This window comes from Neoarius graeffei, chromosome 7 (genome assembly GCF_027579695.1).
Source record: "Neoarius graeffei isolate fNeoGra1 chromosome 7, fNeoGra1.pri, whole genome shotgun sequence".
Lineage (NCBI taxonomy): Eukaryota > Metazoa > Chordata > Actinopteri > Siluriformes > Ariidae > Neoarius > Neoarius graeffei.
In genome coordinates this window covers 95963353-95974863 of record NC_083575.1, presented here as the reverse complement: position 1 = coordinate 95974863, position 11511 = coordinate 95963353, and positions in this window count along the sequence as shown.

The following is an 11511-nucleotide window of genomic DNA, read 5'->3' as shown; positions in this document are numbered from 1 at the left end:
CATACAAGAAAAAGGAGCAAGATGCAGAAAACACCTTCGCTATCCAGCGACGTAGGGCATTTACAGGGCGAGCAGAGGGAGAAATAACAACATTAACGACACATTAGCAACGCCGTACAGAAATAACGGTTTATGGCACAGACCCTTTCGGTTCTCGCTCATCTAGCTGCTACAATGACTGCTTAGACTGCAACAATAATACCTAACACACATTTAAGTATCCGTCGTAAAGACGTGAAACTCGTCGAGTGACGAGTGTGTTCATTGATAAGCTAACACAATCTAAAAGTAGACATACCATCACACTGCCCTGGCGCTGTGTACAGTTTACCTTCTACGGTTTGTGCACTCACTATTTGCCATTACTTTCTCCAACCCAGTGTTACAGATTACAGGGAACGGCCTGGATTTAAGAGACAAATACATGTTCCTCTTGTTTTGAACACTATTTGTAGGCAGTGCTTAATTTGTAAAGTGGGAGGTCCCGGAGCGCAGAGGCTGAGCGGCTCCGGGGCGGAAAAAAAAGAGGGGGGCGCGGCGCTGCGCTTCTGGGCATGTTTTGTAATAACACTGCAAATTAAGTTCATCTGCAGATATTTTGTGGATGTTTCATGAGAGAAATCACCAACAAGACAGATATCAAAATCAGACATTAACACTAAATAAACTGGCATTTTTTTTTATTTAATTATTTGTTTTTTTTTGTTTTTTTGTTACATAGTCAAAAGAGGTGTCAGATCACCGGATCCAGTGTAAATAGCTGCCGGAGCCAACGCCCGAGGTTCCGGAGCGCGCTCCGGCTTGCTCCCCCTCAAATTAAGCGCTGTTTGTAGGACACTGCCTCTGATCTGTCCTACAGTCTACCAACAGCAAAGGAACACAACGCTAGCTAATGTCGTTAGCTAATAGCTACTACAGAAGAACAAAGAGGTTACAATGGGTTATTTTAGCCTGTTTGGTTACACACTCGCCGCCACAGAATGTTAACAGCAATGTAATGCCTTTTCTGGCTAATTTTATTCGTCTTACCTCCAACAAAGTGGTCACTGCAGAAGCGCTGGTATGCCGAGGGCTGCCAATCTTTCCTGTTTATGGCCGCTATCCATCTTCTCCATCGGTCAGCATCTACCGGGATCCGATAAAATGATAACCCTTGCCTTGTTTGTTGATGGTTACTACATCCAGGTGCACAACAATATAGTGGCATGATGGAAGTCTTGCTGAAAATAAACACTTTCTTTGCTGCCGTTCCTCAATGCTGGCTGTGGTAAACTACTGGTAGTACATGTCCAAAATGGCGGCCGCGTTTGTCGTGACGTCACGTGAAAAGGGTCTATGGACCCTTTTTGGACATGTACTACCAGTAGTTTACCACAGCCAGCATTGAGGAACGGCAACAAAGAAAGTGTTTATTTTCAGCAAGACTTCCATCATGCCACTATGTTGTTGTGCACCTGGATGTAGTAACCATCAACAAACAAGGCAAGGGTTATCATTTTATCGGATCCCGGTAGATGCTGACCGACGGAGAAGATGGATAGCGGCATACCAACGCTTGTGTAGTGACCACTTTGTTGGAGGTAAGACGAATAAAATTAGCCAGAAAAGGCATTACATTGCTGTTAACATTCCATCCTAGTTTACTGTAATTATGATCTGGCAGCTATTTACACCGGATCCAGTGTAAATAGCCGCCGGAGCCAACGTCTGAGGTTCCGGAGCGCGCTTGCTCCGTGGCCCGGCTGGAGCCGGCGGCCACGGAGCCGGCGGCCGCGGAGCCGGCGCACGCTCGCTCGCAGCCCGGCCGGAGCCGGCGGCCGCAGAGCCGGCGCGCGCTCGCTCGCGGCCCGGCCGGACGTTGGCTCCGGCAGCTATTTACACTGGATCCGGTGTAAATAGCTGCCAGATCATAATTACAGTAAACTAGTAAATACAGTTTTCTGCATCTCGCTCCTTTTACTTTTATGTTTGTCGCCTTCCTCGCATTCAAACCGATTTGAGCCGAAGTCCACTACATGTCCAAAATGGCGGTCGCGTTTACGAAGGTCACGTGACTGAAAAGGGTCCATAGGAGAAAGGTGGAGCAGAAGCTGAAGGAGAACAGCATGAGGGAGGTCTGGGAAGGTGTGAAAACCATCACAGGCCACAATACAAAGACCAGAGTCGTTGAGGGGACAGTGGAGAGGGCGAACGAGTTGAATGACTTCTTCAATCGGTTCAACCAGCCCACGTCCCCCCCACCCTCTCCCTCACTGCAGCCATCTCTCCTTCTTCCCTCAACACACCTCCCCCCAGTCATCACAGCAGCCCCCTCCTCCTCCACCTCAACACAGACTCCTCTATGCATCACTGCAGACCAGGTTAGAGGTCAACTGAGGAAGCTTCACCCCAGGAAAGCAGCAGGCCCGGACAAGGTGTGTCCATGACTACTGAAGACCTGCGCTGCTGAACTGGGTGAACCACTCCAATGCATCGTCAACCTCAGCCTGCAGCTGGGGAGAGTGCCAACCCTCTGGAAGACGACATGTATCGTTCCAGTTCCCAAAAAGAATCGGCCCAGCGAGCTGAACGACTTCTGACCGGTGGCACTCACTTCACATCTGATGAAGACGTTGGAGCGGCTCTTCCTCAGCCTCCTCAGACCCCAGGTACAACATGCCCAGGACTGTCTGCAGTTTGCGTACCGGGCAGGTGTTGGTGTGGAAGACGCCATCCTCTACCTGCTACACCGAGCCCACTCACATTTGAAAAGGGAAATGGCACAGTGAGGATCCTCTTCTTGGACTTCTCGAGTGCCTTCAACACCATCCATCCCCTACTGCTTCAGGACAAACTGAACAGGATGCGAGTGGACCCCTGCCTGGTCACCTGGATCTCCAGCTACCTCACTGACAGGCCGCAGTACGTCAGGCTGAAGGACATCACGTCTGACACCTGTAATTAGCAGCACCGGAGCACCCCAGGACACGGTGCTGGCCCCTCTTCTCTTCACCCTGTACACCGCGGACTTCTGCTACAACTCGGAGCTGTGTCACATTCAGAAGTTTGCCAATGACACAGCCATTGTTGGGTGTATTGGTGACGACAGAGAGGAGGAGTATAGGAGCCTGGTGAGGGACTTTGCTGTGTGGTACAACAAGAACCATCTGCAGCTCAACACCTCGAAGACCAAGGAGCTGGTCATTGACTTTGGGAGGTCCAGACCAAGGTCACGACCAGTTCTGATCGAGGGAGTCGAGGTGGAGGTTATGGATTCCTACAAGTACCTCGGGCTGTGGCTGGACAGCAAGCTGGACTGGACTTGCAACACCAATCACTTATACAGGAAGGGACAGAGCAGGCTATACTTCCTGAGGAGGCTGCGGTCCTTTAACATCTGCAGGAAACTCCTGTGGATGTTCTATCAGTCTGTGGTCGCCAGTGTCCTGTTTTACACCATGGTGTGCTGGGGGGGGGGAGCACATCCAAGAAGGACACATCCAGGCTGGACAAACTGATCAGGCGGGCCAGCTCTGTGGTCGGCATGAAGCTGGACTCTCTGGTGACGGTGGCAGAGAAGTCGTCTATGGACAAACTGTTGAGCATCATGGACGATGCCAGTCACCCTCTGCACACCATCGTCAGCAATCAGAGGAGCCTGTTCAGTGACAGAATGCTCCTTCCCAAGTGCAGGACAAACAGACTCAAAAACTCCTTTGTCCCTCACGCCATCAGACTGTACAACTCCTCTCTGGGGGGGAGGGGTAACAGGAGGACAGAGGACGGGAAGGAGCAGCAGCCTAGCCTGACAATAAGCAATACTGGACAATGTGCAATATAAAGTGCAATATCTTTCCTGCTCTCCCCCCCACCACCACCACCACACACACACTTACCCTAACCCCACTTCTCCCCCCTCCCCCTCTTCCCCATATCTTATTCTTTTATATTTGTATATGTAAATACTTAATTTATTTTTATTTATCTATAAGTTTTTCTCTATTTCTTTTCTCTGTTTACCTGTAATGCTGCTGCTGGAATCTTAATTTCCCTGAGGGAACCCTCCCAAAGGGATCAATAAAGTTTTATCTAATCTCTAAATGTGTGAGAAAATTATTGAAATGTTTTTAAAAAATCTCATCTCATTCTCATCTCATTATCTCTAGCCGCTTTATCCTTCTACAGGGTCGCAGGCAAGCTGGAGCCTATCCCAGCTGACTACGGGCGAAAGGCGGGGTACACCCTGGACAAGTCGCCAGGTCATCACAGGGCTGCACATAGACACAGACAACCAATCACACTCACATTCACACCTACGGTCAATTTAGAGTCACCAGTTAACCTAACCTGCATGTCTTTGGACTGTGGGGGAAACCGGAGCACCCGGAGGAAACCCATGCGGACACGGGGAGAACATGCAAACTCCACACAGAAAGGCCCTCGCCGGCCACGGGGCTCGAACCCAGGACCTTCTTGCTGTGAGGCGACAGCGCTAACCACTACACCACCGTGCCGCCCCGTTTAAAAAAATGTTCCTCAAATAAAGATAGGAAGGGATTTGGATATTTCACCCTTCATGGTGCAGATGATCATTAAATGCTTCAAGGAATCTGGAGGAATTTTGGTGTGTAAAGGCCTCAAGCCTAATCTGAACCCCTGTGATCTCCGATCCCTCACTGCATCAAGAACTGTTATTCATCTCCAGCTGATAGAACCACATGGGCTCGGGATTATTTTGGCAAACCTTTATCAAGCTACAATACAGAGTTACAGCCACAAACACCAGTTAAAACTTTACTGTGTAAAAAGGAAGCCTTATGTTAACTGTGTCCAGAAACGCCGTCGACTTCTCTGGGCTCGGAGGCGTCTGGGATGGACCATTACACAGTGGGAACGGGTATTGTGGTCAGATGAATCAGTATTCCAGGTCTTTTTTGGAAGAAATGGACCATCCAGCCTGTAACCAGGAACAAGTCCAAAAGGTGTGTCATGGTATGAGGTTGGGTCAGTGCCCTTGCTAAAGGTAATTTACACTTCTGTGATGGAGCATTAATGCAGAAAAGCGCACTGAGATTTTGGAGCAACATCTGCTGCCTTCAAGACGACGTCTTTTCCAGGGAGATTTCAGCAAGATGATGCAAAACCACATTCTGCTCACATTACAAAGGCATGGCTGTGGAAGAAGAGGGCGTGTCCCCTCTGTCCCCAATAGAGAATGTGTGGAGAATTTAGAAATGAAAAATATGACAGTGACGACTCCGTACTGTTCCACACCTTAAGACCTGTTTACAGGAAGAACGGGACAAAAATAACACCTGAAACACTTCAGCACTTGGAGTCTTCAGTCCATAAACATCTTTAAGTGTCGGGAGAAGGAACGGAAGGAACGGGAACATTATAAAGTGGGAAATGTTTTATAGGTCCAACATTTTTGAAACGTGTTGCAAGAATCAAAATTGAAGTGTTTATTTTGGGGGGAAAAAGTTCATGAGGTAAAACATCAAATAGTGTGCTGTTGTATTGTTTTGGGTGGAACAGAGGTCAAAGATTATTTACAAATCATAGTTTTCAGTTTTAATTTCAAGAAACTGTCCCAACTTTTTCTGATTTGGAATTGTAAATAAAGTGTCCCCAGGGTGCTCTTATGGCAGATTAAAGGGTGCCCTCTAGGGTGTCCCTAAGTTATAAAGTGCCCTCTTGGGTTCCATTCCAAATAAGTAAATATCAGTTCATTTCTAATGTGAGTGTAGCGCATCAGAAATCGTACCAATTGGCAAAATTCAAGTGGCCTTTAAATGCTTATTAACTGGGTAACCTTTGAATTTACTGGGAAGGTGTACTTGTGTAACTACAGAGGGGCCATTCTCTACAGATTTTTAGCTAGTGCTAAGTTGGTTTTGTTTTTTTCACATCTCCTGCTTTAGAGAATACCCACTCACACGGAACTGAGGAAGTATACAGCCTTATGTAGAAAACAGAACCTGTTTGGGTCACTGAGGTATTCCTGAACCTCCATGGTAGCGTCTGCTGGAGCACTCTTGACTCCCCCATCATTGTCCAGAAAATCCCACAGATCTTCATTAGAATTATTATATACACTGTGCATTTTGTACCGTAAAACGAGACCGTCAATGACGGCGTACCTCACTCCGGCCCTGTCTAGTCCAGAAGGAACGATCTAAAGTGGACCACCTTGTGCAATAAATGTTGCGAGCTCTATATAGAAGTGATATCCACCCTACGAATCCCGACCTATTTACCAGAAAGAATCCAAAACGGCGAGGAATTGACCGAGAAGAAGCGATTTTTGTTGAACTGCTCATTAAGGCTTAATTAGTCCATAACTTCATTAATAATTGTAATTAAGCAAATCTGGGTAGAAGTTATAGGCACCCTTGGTACCCCTACCTTCATACCAGAAAGATTCAAAATCAGTGAAGAATTGAGGGAGACGAAGCGATTTGTGTGGAAACTGCTCGTTAGGGATTGATTAATTACTCCATATCTTCATTATTAATTGCAATTGTGCAAATTTGGGTAGAAGCTATATGCACCCCAAGGAGACCTACCTTCCTGCCAGAAAGAATAAAAATCAGTGAAGAACTGAGAGAGAAGTAGTAATTTTCGTGAAATGTGGACAACGCTGGATGGACGACACATGATGGCATAAACTCATCACCTGTCAGCCGGATGAGCTAATAATAACTATGTATCCCAAATCAGTCTACGTAATTTAACAATATAAGTAAAATGTGAAAGTTTGTAATAGTACCGGTGTGCATTGCGGTACCAGCTGAGCTCAGGCTCTGATGGCTGGATGCATGTGGGCGTGGATGGGTTCTGCTTGGCCTCCTGTAATCTTATAATGAAAGCACGTTCTGCAGTGTGAGCATTAGATTGGTTCCAGAAACCTGCAGTTTTTGGGTCCGTCAGTGTGGCCAGTGCCATTAGGTTCATGGTCTCATAGGTTAACAACCTCTCTGTGAACAACCTCAAGAAATTATTGCACAACTGCAGGGCCTTTGGGACAGTTTAAGATTCAGAGCATGTCTCAGCATGCAGATGAATGGAATGACCTTGGATCCTGATTCTCTTCTCCTAAGACAGTTCAGGAGTTGCCTCATTGAAATGACACAAAACTCCCAGACACTCATCAATTCTGTCATATTCTTCTGAGGTCAGGGTTCTGAGGTCTGTCTTCAAAGTAACCAATGCAGCACCAACTGGCTTGCTTTGATCATGTGATCGCTGTAGCTTGGCATAGCTGCTATTCCAACAGGTATCCACTTACTGAATTAAAACCCTGATTCCAAAAAAGTTGGGACAAAGTACAAATTGTAAATTAAAATGGAATGCAATAATTTACAAATCTCAAAAACTGATATTGTATTCACAATAGAACATAGACAACATATCAAATGTCGAAAGTGAGACATTTTGAAATTTCATGCCAAATATTGGCTCATTTGAAATTTCATGACAGCAACACATCTCAAAAAAGTTGGGACAGGGGCAATAAGAGGCTGGAAAAGTTAAAGGTACAAAAAAGGAACAGCTGGAGGACCAAACTGCAACTCATTAGGTCAATTGGCAATAGGTCATTAACATGACTGGGTATAAAAAGAGCATCTTGGAGTGGCAGCGGCTCTCAGAAGTAAAGATGGGAAGAGGATCACCAATCCCCCTAATTCTGCGCCGACAAATAGTGGAGCAATATCAGAAAGGATTTCGACAGTGTAAAATTGCAAAGAGTTTGAACATATCATCATCTACAGTGCATAATATCATCAAAAGATTCAGAGAATCTGGAAGAATCTCTGTGCGTAAGGGTCAAGGCCGGAAAACCATACTGGGTGCCCGTGATCTTCAGGCCCTTAGACGGCACTGCATCGCATCTAAGCATGCTTCTGTATTGGAAATCACAAAATGGGCTCAGGAATATTTCCAGAGAACATTATCTGTGAACACAATTCACCGCGCCATCCGCCGTTGCCAGCTAAAACTCTATAGTTCAAAGAAGAAGCCGTATCTAAACATGATCCAGAAGCGCAGACGTCTTCTCTGGGCCAAGGCTCATTTAAAATGGACTGTGACAAAGTGGAAAACTGTTCTGTGGTCAGATGAATCAAAATGTGAAGTTCTTTATGGAAATCAGGGACGCCGTGTCATTTGGACTAAAGAGGAGAAGGACGACCCGAGTTGTTATCAGCGCTCAGTTCAGAAGCCTGCATCTCTGATGGTATGGGGTTGCATTAGTGCGTGTGGCATGGGCAGCTTACACATCTGGAAAGACACAATCAATGCTGAAAGGTATATCCAGGTTCTAGAGCAACATATGCTCCCATCCAGACGACGTCTCTTTCAGGGAAGACCTTGCATTTTCCAACATGACAATGCCAAACCACATACTGCATCAATTACAGCATCATGGCTGCGTAGAAGAAGGGTCCGGGTACTGAACTGGCCAGCCTGCAGTCCAGATCTTTCACCCATAGAAAACATTTGGCGCATCATAAAACGGAAGATACGACAAAAAAGACCTAAGACAGTTGAGCAACTAGAATCCTACATTAGACAAGAATGGGTTAACATTCCTATCCCTAAACTTGAGCAACTTGTCTCCTCAGTCCCCAGACGTTTACAGACTGTTGTAAAGAGAAAAGGGGATGTCTCACAGTGGGAAACATGGCCTTGTTCCAACTTTTTTGAGATGTGTTGTTGTCGTGAAATTTAAAATCACCTAATTTTTCTCTTTAAATGATACATTTTCTCAGTTTAAACATTTGATATGTCATCTATGTTCTATTCTGAATAAAATATGGAATTTTGAAACTTCCACATCATTGCATTCCGTTTTTATTTACAATTTGTACTTTGTCCCAACTTTTTTGGAATCGGGGTTGTAATTTGAGACTTGGTCTGCCCATCTGCTCTTGAATTTGGTAAAGCATTTCTCTAGCAGTTGTACTTGTTCTGACGAAGGTCAGAATATTTCTAGCCTTGGATCTAATATCTTCAAGTGCTTGTGTCTGGTCAGTGACTTTCTTCACAACCAAATTTATTGCATGTGCCAAGCAGGTGGAATGGGCAATCATATTTGGTGCAGCATCAGTCACAAGGCACCAAACTTTATTTTGTATGCCCCACTCCTCCATCATGGCTATCTTGAGTGCAGGTATGTTTTTGGCGGAATGAGATTCTGAGAATCTTCCCACTCCCAATAATATTGTAGACAGCTTATAGTTATTGTTTACAGAATTAAATGTGACTGTTAAATAAACATCCATATGTATGCCAGATGTTAGACTTACTGCTTTGGCCTTTTTCGTCTCTTCTTTTGCTTTCTCCTTTTCCTTATTGAATTTGTCTTTCGCCATACCCTTTAACGTTTGCCTCCTGGATGGAGAATGTAGGTTGGATCCAGTATACCCACAAAGTCCCTAAATCCAGCAACATCCACAATTGTGAAGTGGTGTGAATCCTTTATAGTCCTATTGACCAAAGTATCATCAGTCTTTTTTTGTGGATGGAACATGCTTATGTTTAGCACAGAAATGTCTCAACATTGATGAGGGGGTGGTACATCAATTCGGCTTCAGACATCATTGATCATGTTGTTGAGTGCAGATTGAAGTTTCAGACATCATCGATCACAGGCTTGAGTGTGGAACGAAGCTTCGGATGTCACTGATCATGTGTTTAAGATGGAACAAAGCAAGCTTTCGATGCTGTGCTTCACAATATATTTGATCATTTTATTTGACACAGAGCTTTGGTGTCAAGCTGAGCATCAGGTATACTGTTTGTAGGAGCTGCCCCTGCCCCTACCCCTGCCCCTACCACAGCCTGTGTCAGTCCCTGGATACAGGTTATTTCACTATATTAAAATAATAATCAAGCCTTTATAAATCCAAATTTTATGTGTAGGCGTTATATCTTAGAAAATCTAAAAGTTTAAATTGGGTCAATCTAATTTTCCACTTACTCTGGTATGAAGTCACAGTTACTCCTCCCTTCATCTAACCTGATTTATCTTAGTAATATAACAAGGTAGTTTAGCTAGGGGGAGGCAATGGTGTGTTAAATTTGGTACTGAATCGCCTCCAACTCTGAAGAAGCCATGATGTAATGGATCGAGTTTTTCCTGTTTGAACAAATGACACCACTCATGAAAGGTGTGTGTTAATGGGCCAAGATATAGATCTGGAAAAACTTGATGAACTGTAGCTTTTTTTTTAAGCGCTTGTAAAGATTTTTTTAAAGAGTTGCAATATCCTCATATGCAAAGTACACATTAGAATCTAGAAATATGGATTTTGAGTGTCAAATATAGTCAAGTTCATAAATATTTGGACACATACAAGCTTATACTTGGGGTTGTTATTTTTTCCAGATTTTTTTTTGTCCTTGATACTGGTGCACATTTATAGCATGCTGTAATTCCTACACTGTTCACCCCATTTGGATGCAGACACCCTCCAACTTGAAAGCCACCCAAGACTTTTTTTAAGGCAGTGAAGTGGAACATTCTGCAATGACCAAGTCAGCTGTCTTCATTTCCTGCTTGCTCTTAGGGTGTTTTGTCTTCAGTCTTATCTTCAGCAAGTGAAATGCAGCTCAGTTGGATTCAGATCAGGTGATACTTGGTCACTGCAGAACATTCCATTTCTTTGCCTTAAAAAAAGGCTCGGGTGGCTTTCAAATGATGTTTCGGGTCATTGTTCATCTGCACTGGGAATGGGTTTTGAAGCTTATCAGTGGTGGACATCTTGCAGTCAATCCTCTGTATTTACTCTGGTGAAGCCTTCTCTTGATTGTTGACTTGGACACATATATCTACCTCCTGGGCCCTGTACTACGAACGGAGGTTAACCTACCCAGAAGTAACCCAGGGTTCCCCCGCTAAACCGGGGTTGACAAAACCTGGTTATCTTGTTTGGGGTTAAACGGTACTACGACGCCAGTTATGAAGTTGATTTGTTGAACCTGTGTTAACCTTATCAGGGTTAATGTGCGTTCACGTTAAAGGGGAGGTTATCAGCGCAAATCACCACTGTTCACAATAGCACGGTCGCCGTACTTCACGGAGGAAGAATGCGCTGTCATAATGCAAAGCTACGAGGAGTTCAAAACAACATTAAGAGCAAAATCTAACACAGCGGCTGCCAATAAGGAGCGGCAAGCATGTTGGCAACGAATTGCCGATCGGGTAAATGCGCAAGTACATTCTCCCTTCTACATGTTCCAGAACAGAAGTATAGGATGAGAGAAGCTTCATGATCAATCACAAGTCACAGAAAATGGTCCTTCGACGTGGCCCCAGTCATATATAGCTTGTTTAATGTCCGAAAAATCCTGAATAAAATTTGGTATGGTAAATTCATGGAGTCGCCTACTTAAGCTGATATGTGCACAGAGTCACATGAATTAGGATGACTGACTGTTCAGTCCCTTTGACTAAGTTGGTGTCGGTCCTGTGAACATTTCAGAGGCAACAGCAGCGCCAAACGCACCTGGCAACAGGTGAAAATG